The sequence below is a fragment of the Mus pahari genome, chromosome 1, assembly GCF_900095145.1.
Source record: "Mus pahari chromosome 1, PAHARI_EIJ_v1.1, whole genome shotgun sequence".
Lineage (NCBI taxonomy): Eukaryota > Metazoa > Chordata > Mammalia > Rodentia > Muridae > Mus > Mus pahari.
This window is the reverse complement of record NC_034590.1, coordinates 60,443,991-60,454,275: the sequence shown is the minus strand read 5'-3', so window position 1 is coordinate 60,454,275 and position 10,285 is coordinate 60,443,991. Positions and strand designations below refer to the sequence as shown.

The 10,285-nt window shown below is 37.6% G+C and overlaps 1 protein-coding gene across 1 annotated transcript in view; it reads left to right on the top strand.

Annotated features, from left to right (window-relative positions):
* Positions 1–10,285, top strand: part of Tmem135 (transmembrane protein 135) — a 186,545-nt gene that overhangs the window by 100,131 nt on the left and 76,129 nt on the right. The gene's annotated exons all lie outside the window — the stretch shown is intronic.

Below are 10,285 nucleotides of genomic sequence, written 5' to 3'. Positions count from 1 at the left end.
TTTTATATGTGCCCTTTTGTGTCTGGCTTCCTTCCTTTTTATGTTTTTGATATTTTGTGTCAGTTTTTTTTTTTTTTTTTTTTTTTTTTTTTTTTTTTTTTTTTAGTTTGATAGCATAGCATTTTATTAGTTGAGTATTTTATTTCTCTTTTATGTATTAATGAATAGGATGGTTAGTCTTCATTGGCAACTTGAGTGGCTTTGTACTCACATAAAAAAATACACCTTGCAACTATCTGTGGAGGCACTTTCCCAGAGAGGATTTACTGAGGAGACATACAATCTGCCCTAACGTGGGTGGGGAGTGGCTCCTGGCTGAGGCCCTAAAACTAAGAAAAGCAGAAAAAATGGAAATTCAGAGGAGTGTTCCAGCTCTCTGCTCTCTGATTTTCTGAAATGTAAACAGCCTTACACATTAGCCACCACTCCTGAGAGCTGTTCTAGTCCCTTCTGCCTGGATGCACTCTTGTCTCAAATCTTGAGCCAAAATACACCCTTCCTCTTTAAGGTGCCTCCTCTCAGCTATTTGGTGACAAAGATGAGAAAAGTAGCAAATGTAATGGACATTTGGGTTTTTCCAGTTTTTAGCTATTGTGAATAACAACGCTGCAGTCATTTATGTGAACACTTTGTTTTGATGTTTTATGTTATCCTAGGTTAATACTAGAGGAGGTTTGCTAGGAATTCTGAGTAACTTTTACAAAAAATGGTGATCATACTGTTTTGCATTCCCACTGGCAATCCATGTAGTCAGGAGTGTGGGCATATACAGCTGCACTGAGTGTGGGTGTACACAGCTGCACTGAGTGTGGCAGGCGTTTCTTGTGGGGTGTGCAGTGCTATGTCCTCATGGTTAGAGCTTCATCTCCCAGTGCCTAAAGATTCTTGACTTTTCTTAGAGCTTTGTCATGTGTGTGCTTTGTGAAACGCTCACTGTCTATCTTATTCACTTTCTCCCATAGAGTTTATTTACTGCAGTAAATGAAGAGATAATTTTTATCTTTTCATTTTAGCATAAGGCATTAAAAATAAACCTGAGATTTGAATTTGTTCCTATATTCTAGATGACTTTCAAAAACAAATAATTCTGAAATTTGATGGATTACATTTCTTAAGTTTTTATGCATAATATTTTGATGTCATATTAAAGAAATGTTTACCTCCTCCAAGGTTACAGCAGTCATTTTTTTCTCCTAAAAGGGTCTGTTTTGACTGTTTTGTTTTCCATTTAGAAATGGGCCTGTGACCCATGCGGAGTTTGATTTTGGATGTTGCGTGAGCAAGCGTTTAAGTTCATTGTTGCTGTTATTATCATCACTGCTATTTATTACTGTTTCTGCTGCTGCTCTTACTACTGCACATGGCTGTCCAGTTTTCCTAAGAGCACTCGTTAAGGAAGCTGTTGGCCCCTATTCATTGCCTCGCCACCCTTGTGAAGATGCAATTGACCATAATTGTCAGGGTTGTTTCTGGAACTTTTGTGGTTCTGATTATGTAAGGTAGAGCAGGCATGATGCTTCTCTCTCCTGCAGATTACAACTAAAATCCCTGGACAGAGCACAGAAAGCAAGTGTTTGAAGTCCCCGAAGGCTCAATAGTATTGGAAGGATTAGGGGGTACATCAAAGCTGAAGGGCCACTAATGCTGGAGAGTGTCTGCCCACCTCATTTAACTCTCAGTGTGGACTCCTGAGTGGCCTCTATTCTTGTTCTGAACAATGGATAGAAGAGTAAAGTGTGCAAGAAAAATCCTCTGTGTTCACAGTCAGAGGACTGGAAAGGAGGGCTCCTCAGGAGTAGCTTGGGTGGGAAATTACTGATCCTTCTTTGCCTAGTATTTTGAGCTTTGTTTTTCTCTTTTCATGGAACCCTGGGGGACCCTAATCTTGAGCCTATCCTTCTATAATGGTGGTCCTAGTAGAAATGCAGAAATCTAAACTTCTGAAATACAAGATTTTTTTTTTTTTTTTTTTGGGTTGACAAGACAGATTAGAAAAGGGACTTCTGAAATGCAAAGGACACTGGGAGGAAAATAGTTCCAACTTTCTTTCCTTTTTTCCTTTTCTTGGACCCTTGAAGAGGGACATGCAGTTTCAGGAAACATTTCACAGCGTGAGGAGTCAGAATGTCACATTTGTAGACAGAGAGTTAAGATGGGACTGGGAAACAAAATCCGGGGAAATGATGGAGGGAAAGGAGGTAGAATAAAAACATGACCTAAGTCTATCCGTAAAGTCTTAGACTCAACCCTGTGCGGGCACGTGTGGGATTTATCCCAGCAAGGGTAGTGAAGAGTGGAGGCGCTGAGCGAAAGTGTCACTAGACTCCGTGAGCTCTTGCTCAGGTTAGACCTTAGCTGACATATATGAGGCTAGATTGTACAGCGCTAGAAGAGTTGGGGAATGGACTGACATTAAATCATAGCATCTAAGTGTAGGCTGTGGGTTTCTTTCTTTCTTTCTTTCTTTCTTTTTTTTTTGAATCTGATAGAGTTGATGGGCCACAGTACCTACAACATTAAGAACTAAAGTAGCAGTGAATCCATTCTAAATATTCTTCAACAGGACTAGTAGTGTAAAAATGCAGTCTCTAGGATGCAGGCTCACCTTATCTGACATATCAACAAGGGAGATCATCACGTCTTGTATAGAATAGACTAATTTGACACATGCTATCCATGCAGTGACCTTCATGTTAGAATTATAGGACAGCATCCTAAGACAGTGTTTATGATTCTACCATGAAGTCATGGTAGTGTCTTTGAGATGGATAGGAAGACAAGTTCTAAGAAAGTGCAAGAGCCAAATAGAAAATTTTTCATTAAAAAGTAAAATAACTCATTGAAATAATTAAAAACTGAGCACTGAGTTTAGTAACCAGTAGGTTTCAACCTTTTTGGGGGTGGAATGATCCTTTCACAGGGTTTTATATCAGATAATCCTGCATATGAGATATTTACATTATGATCCACAACAGTAGCAAAATTACAGTTACGGAGTTGTAATGAAAATAATTTTATGCTTGGGGGCCATTGCAACATGAGGAAGTGTATTAAAGGGTCACAGCGTTAAGAAGGTTGAGGACCACTGGTTTAGTCCAAATGTTACATGGAGTTTCTAGTTCTGCAAACATTATTATTATTATTTTTTTGTTTGCTTTTCGAGACAGGGTTTCTCTGTTATAGCCCTGGCTGTCCTGAAACTCACTTTGTACACCAGGCTGGCCTCGAACTCAGAAATCCGCCTGCCTCTGCCTCCTAAGTGCTGGGATTAAAGGCGTGCACCACCACCGCCTGGCCAAACATTAAAGTACAGAAACGACAAGTTGTGTGGTCTTCAAGTATATTTCTTTGTCCTTTCCTCGGAGCCTTTGAGAAAGCCTTTGGTCAGTCTGACTGTGTGTATATAGGAAGTATGGTACTTTCTGTGCTTTCTACTTATGTGTTAAAGCTTGTAGCTTCAATCTCCATGCCCACCTGGGATGCCAGAGTTATTAAGCATGCCTGTAAGCAAGTATTGGCTTATCATGTATTGATGTATTCCAGATGCAGTTAATAACAATTATTGAAAGTCAACTTGTCAATTGTTTTTGCTAAATTGACATCTTAGGTACTATTTCCTATGTTTTGAGAGAACACATCAGTTAATTTTTATTATGGGACATTTTATATTAATAAACAGTGTAGGGCTGTAGAGATGGCTCTGCGGTTAAGAGCACTGACTGCTCTTCCAGAGGTCCTGAGTTCAATTCCCAGCAACCACATGGTGGGTCACAACCATCCGTAATGAGATCTGATGCCCTCTTCTGGTGTGTGTGAAGAATAGTGTACTCACATACATGAAATAAAAATAAAATCTTAAAAAAAAAAAAAACCAGTGTAGAGGATAATTATCCCAAAGTCATACCAATCTCACATTAATCATTACCATCTTATGGCCTGTGTCTTGTCCATATCCCCTACCATGTTCCTAGGATGTCCCCTAGTAACTCTGAAGCAATTTGCACCACCGAAAACAGTCCCTGCCATTAAATATTGAGAACTCTCCTTTAAAAAAGTATAAATTGTCAATTTTTCTCACATAAAATATCTTCCTTGGCTAGGGGTGTTGGTCAGTGGTAGAGCTGTGTGCTTGGCATGCCTGAGGCACGGTTTCAATTCTTAGCACCAAAGAAAAAAAACAACAAAAAACCCCAACTCAAACAAACAAAAACACCCATAAAACCAAAAAAACCACTCCATAAAGCCACAAAACCCCCATTCAGTAGGATCGCCACCATGAGATTGCTGCTTATGCCTCCGCCTCTCTCTCTTTCTCTTTATAGTTTGCTAAAGTCAGAATCCAAACAAGGGCCTGCATTCCAGGTAGTTAGACACTTCCTAAACTCACTCTCATTGGCTAGCTCCCGCTTTATCTCTTTAGTAGAAATTCATTTATTGAAGAAATGAGACTGCAGCTGATGTTGCTGATCCCTATAATATTGGTTGCCTGAGGTTTATTTTTTATTTTTTAAGTTTTTGTTGATATTGTTGTGTTTGTTTCCTGGAAGTCAGTTACAGGTGTAACAGTTGGATTAAATTCAGGAGTTTTTTTCCTCTTCCCAGAAATACTTTGTAGCTAGTTTTGTTTGCTTTCACATGGAGTTACATAATCTGTAGTTGACTTTGCCTGTTTCATTAGCAGTGACTGATGACTGTTCCTGTTGAGACATTTATTAGAAATGAAAAATGGAGATTTTCTTGTTTCTTTCTTTTTCTTCTTCCTTGTTTTTTTCAGTTAGAATACTTGCAGGAAGGAGATCACTCCTCTTTGTTTGCTTTTCATATGGAAATACAGGAGGATAAAGGCCTAATTCTTCCTTGTTTATCGGTTTTGGAAATGATGAGCTGACTTCTTAAAATCCTACAAATCTATTTGGTGTTCTACAAAAGCATTCACAGTTGGATAACAAGGTTTAAAGAATGCTATTATGAAGTAGTAGATTGGAGCATCCCTTTTGTCTTACCCAGTCTTTGGCTCTTCTTGATCATTAGTTGGGCCTTCCTGGCCAGGGGATGCCTGTAAGTTAGGTGCTAAGTACTTATATGATCCTACAAGGTTTCTGTAAGACAAATGTTTTAAATTTGTCTTGTGAACTTACTCAGTCATATGCCACTTTTTGATTGAGGTGTGAAAAGAGTTAAGAGAAAGTTATTGTATACAAGTGTCTAATAAAATCAGAAGCAGTGTCTACACAAGATGTGTTGAAATATATCGTTAACTCTGTATAATAGGATGAATAGAGTAGTTTTGTAATTATAGTTACACAGGTCTTAGCCAGAATGCTACTGTCCAGATGCTGATGTCTTTAGCTAAGCCAGGCCTATAATCTCGGGTACTTTGGAGGATGAGGCAGTTTGATTGCAAGTTCATTGTCAACCTAAACTACATACAAAGTTAGTTCAGAGTCAGCCTAGGCAATTTTTAGACACAAAGGCTTTGGAGGCTGAACCCTGTGGCAGAGTGCTTTCTTGGAGCACTGGGGGGTGGGGGAGAGAGCTTTAATTTATTCTCTTGGGTTCTTGAACCTTTTCAGACTTACAGATTTGAAATGGTTAGTGCTGTCAGAATGTGGTATGTGTCTCCTAGGGAGGTAAGTCAAATCCAGTAAGGGTTGGTTCATAAAACTTCTATGCTTTATCTCATGCAGATAGGGCTTAGTTACAATATATACCAGAGGTTATGCAGCAGACCTTCATAGAATTGCTCTGAAGTAAACAGTAATAGATCACCAGGGACAAAATATATATACTAAGTCCACTAATCATACTTTGATTAATGTGTTCACATAGAATGGAATCAGGGTGTGGAGTAGAGCTATGGTCTGTCATGAAGTTCTGTGCTTGGATTAGAATTCTTACTGCTAGTTCTAATATATCCTATTGAGTCCACTGTAGCACACCTGACCCCTTTCCCAGATGCTCCAGGAGTCAGAAGTCCTTAACCTTTACCACCTCCACTACTTAAACCACTCTGGCTTTGATCTGAATCAGGATGTGGTTCGTTGTTACAAGTGTAGGAAGACTGCCCAAATATGCTGTGTGTGTGTGTTGTATAAACTTATGCATGATTTTATGTTTCAGGTTTAATTACTTTGCACTTAGAGTATTTTGTGTTGATTCTTTTGATAGTATTTTATAACTTTAGATTTCAAAGATTGTTACATTCTTTTTCAACTAGACTACAAAATTATTTTAAAAAATGTCTAGCCATCAAAATGTTCTGTTGTTTCAGCAACATTTTTTTTTGTGATTAGCATAAGCAGGAAAGAATCCTTTCCCCTTCTTCATTCTGACATTCTGTAGGGGCATATTCTTTCCTTGCCATGCATAGTTAACCTCTATGAGACTATATTATGCTTTTCAATTCTGTTGCTGTTGCCTTTATATGTTTACATTTAGCAAAAGTGCTGTGTGATGGTTTTCTCAGCAAGGTTGTTTATTGTCGGCTGCAGTCACAGAACTGTCCAGTGAGAGTGCGTTCTCATGGGCCACTCAGTTGTGGTAATCCATCAGTTGCTGGGCACTGTGGGGTGAGTGTTTCTTTGGAGCACTGCAGAGAGGGGGTCACCTGTGGTCACTGTGCTGTCCCTGTCTCGTCCTTTCAGCGTTGTGCGGAGACCATGGTGACAGACTAAGGCAAGGGCTTTTCTAGGTTGTTGGAGCTGATTTGAATTCAGGTTTGATATATATTTTTTAATCTTCCCTTTTGTGTTGCTTTTGTTTTTAATCACCTTCATTGTATCCCCCTTTCTTTTCCAGCTTCCATTGCACTGTTGAAATTATTAAAACCTGCTACTTGACAAAGACTCAAAGTGCATGGAAATGTATAGGGTGAGATTTGGTCCCTTTATTTCTTTTCTTTACCCTGTGGACTGAAAACACTGTTGACAGTGTTCATCTGAACTTTTAAAATTTTCTTCTTCATGTATATTTATACATTTATGTTACTATACAAAATACATATGTCTATTTAATAAATATTAAAGTGAGCACGGGCTCTTCATAAAGTAATTTTTTTCACATGAAGTGAATTAGGTATGTCTTTTGAGGTAGTCTTATGCCAATCTAACGTATTTTTTAACTCTGGTGTTTTATTTTTTCACTTGTATTATGTAGGACAAATACACATAATTTATTTGTTCATTATTCATAGGTGCTTTTGTATATTCTTGGGTAGAATAAATATATGGAGGAAGAATTGCTAGGTCAAAGCCTGTTGGATACTTTTAAAAACTGATAGGACAAATTGCCCTCCTAAGAGTTATGACATCATATAGAAAGAAAATATGCTTTCATACCTTTTTCAATACTGGTTCTTTAACCTTTGATCTAAGTTGCTTTTTAGATTCTCTGAATTATATTTTGATTTGCACCATTGTGAAACTTTTAGAAAATACAAGTTATAGTTGCTAATTTTGCTGAAATAAAAAAATGAATGTGTAACCATGGTAATGCTCCCTCATTAGCCAGGAGCCTTCTCTCTGTTATTTTGAGATTATTTCTGTGCACATGTATGTTAAATCTGACCTATTCATGCACATTTGCTAAATTGTGCTAACTTGTGGAAATTATTCCACATTTGCTAAACCTGAGAACCTTATAATTTATATTGACCGTGTGATTTTGGAAGATTGATTTTATAATAGCGATAAAGCAAGAAATATATAACTTATCTTCAGGATTTGATAAGGTGTAATAGATTAGCTCTACTTAAAAAAAAAAAATCCTGGTCTTCTTTGAGGATTGTATAAGGTAAGGAGATGATCTGCTCTCTGTTTCTATTCCTTAATCTGCAGATGATCTTTTATCTTTTTTGGGGGGGGGGTTTGAAACAGGGTTTCTCTGTGTAGCCCTGGCTGTCCTGGAACTCACTCTGTACACCAGGCTGACCTTAAACTCAGAAATCCGCCTGCCTCTGCCTCCCAAGTGCTGGGATTAAAGACATGCACTACCACTGCCTGGCCTGCACACTGTTATCATCAAGTATGAGTAGACATGAGAGTTTCTTTGTTCCATAATAACATATTTAAAATTTCAAATTTGAAGAAATGACATTTCAATTAATTGTATTTCATGTAAATGCTGCTAACTTTTTGGAAAATAAATGATTAGTTTGTGAAATCTTCCTTGGTGGTCAGTTTTGAGGCTTGACCAGTTAGTAACCCTGGCTTCTTGGCTTTGAAATATTCAGATATTTAAAACACTTAGTTTTCATTGCTCCTTATGGTGTACTAAAGGAACCCACAGAAATTCTGTAAAAACACATTACAAATGCATTTCTGTTGTAGCAGCCACTACAACATAAAATAAAATTTGTGCAAAATGGTCTGTTTAAAATTACAGGATGACGGCTGTAGCTCAGTGACAGAGGGCTTCCACAGCATACGTGAACCCTTATGTTCCATACCTAACAGTTTTTAAATAAAAGTTCTGCGAAGCTGAAAGTGAAAATATGCTCCTTGTGAAGGGAATGAAATAAGCTCCTTTGGGCTGGTGTGCAGTTGTAGATCACTTACCTAGCCTGCACAAGGCAGAGCATTCAGTCCATAGCATGCCCCCAATATGGAAATAACCCCAAAGCAAATGGAACTGTAGTTATACATGTACATTTTTATGCTTTTTATAAACGTTCAAACTCTAGTATCTTAATATCCATTTCTCTCTACATATTCTTTTATGCTGGTGACTTTGCCTTAACCTCATATTATTATATTTTAAACTTTTACATAACCTCATCATAAATACTTTACCATTGTCTGAATTACAGAATATTTTGGAGCATGTCTTTTCCCTGAGCACATGAAGTAAAATAAATGTATTTATAAATTCCGTTCATAAGTGGTATCGTTATTTTTTAAAGTGTTGTCAGTCATGTGTCCACTCTGCTTATGGCCAGCCTCACACTTGATTCTTCGAATTCCTGATGGCTTTTGCACTTTGTAGTCATTGGAAACACATTATAAGCTTTTACAGTAATGATGGCATATAGCATGTTTTGTGAGAGTGGCATTAGTCAGCAACATTTGTTTGGAGAAATATTTCTAGATTTTTTTTTTTTAGGAAATTATGAAATGACTAATAAAATTTGATTTTTTTTGAAAAAGAATTGTTCCCATTTGTGGTGAGTTTATGAAAAACAAGGTACAAATTGACACATATACCATTAAAATACATTTGACTCATAAGAGATATAGTGACTGACATATATTTCTTAGATTTGGGATTGTGTAAAACTACTGTATTTTAATTAATTTTTGTGTAGTGTATGCATACATGTGTGCTCCCATGCACATTTAGAAGCCAGAAGTTGATGTCAACTGCTCTCCACATCAATTTTTGAGACAGTTTCTTATTGAACCTGGAACATGGTGTTTTTGCTATACTGCTTGGCCAGTGATGCTTGGGAATACTCTGGACCCCAGCACTTGTCTTTGAGATGTACACTATTATATCTAGCAGTTGATGTGTTATGGGTGATGTGAGCTCAGGTCTCTATCCTTGCTTAGCAGGTCTTTTACGCAGGAGACATAGCTCTACTCCAAAGTTACCATACTTTAGATATGCAGTGGGAAAAAGCATTTTGGGTCTTAGGATAGTCTAATACAAACTGTTTAAATCAATCATTTCTAAAGGTCAAGCAGAGAGCAGCAGATATAAAGTCAGTATTCCTCTTAAAATCAGTTGGGCAGAACAGAGAACTGCTGTACAACTGAATATAGTGATAGCTAAGAGAAATGTATTACATAAACTTGGCATGTTTTTATTTCATAACCATGTAAGATAGGACCAAAGTTGATTCACTCCTTAAATTCTTTCATGGTTGGTGATATCTCTACACTTCAAAGTTACTGACTCCCTGCTAAACATGATCTCCATCTCTGTGAATTCTGTCACTGTTGAATCCTGGTGTATCCTTGACTTTGTTTATTAAGGTGCTCCCAAGAAGTGAAAAGTGAAAGCAGGCTTTAATAAGAATCAAGTAAACTCTCATGATTTTTTGGGGAGGGGGAAGGGGGTGGCGGTGATTTGGTGTTTTGAATGCTTGCCATGTAAAAAATCGATAGCCATCTTTTTGAGTAAGGACCATAACATTAACATTAAGGAGACTCAGAATCTCTAATGAGGTTGCAGACCAAATTATTGGCAAAGGCTGCAATCATGGCTTGATTGGGGTTGAATTTGTCTTCCAAGTTCCCCTCATAGCTATTTAGCAGAAAGCTCTTAATTCTTTGCTGACTGTTGTAGA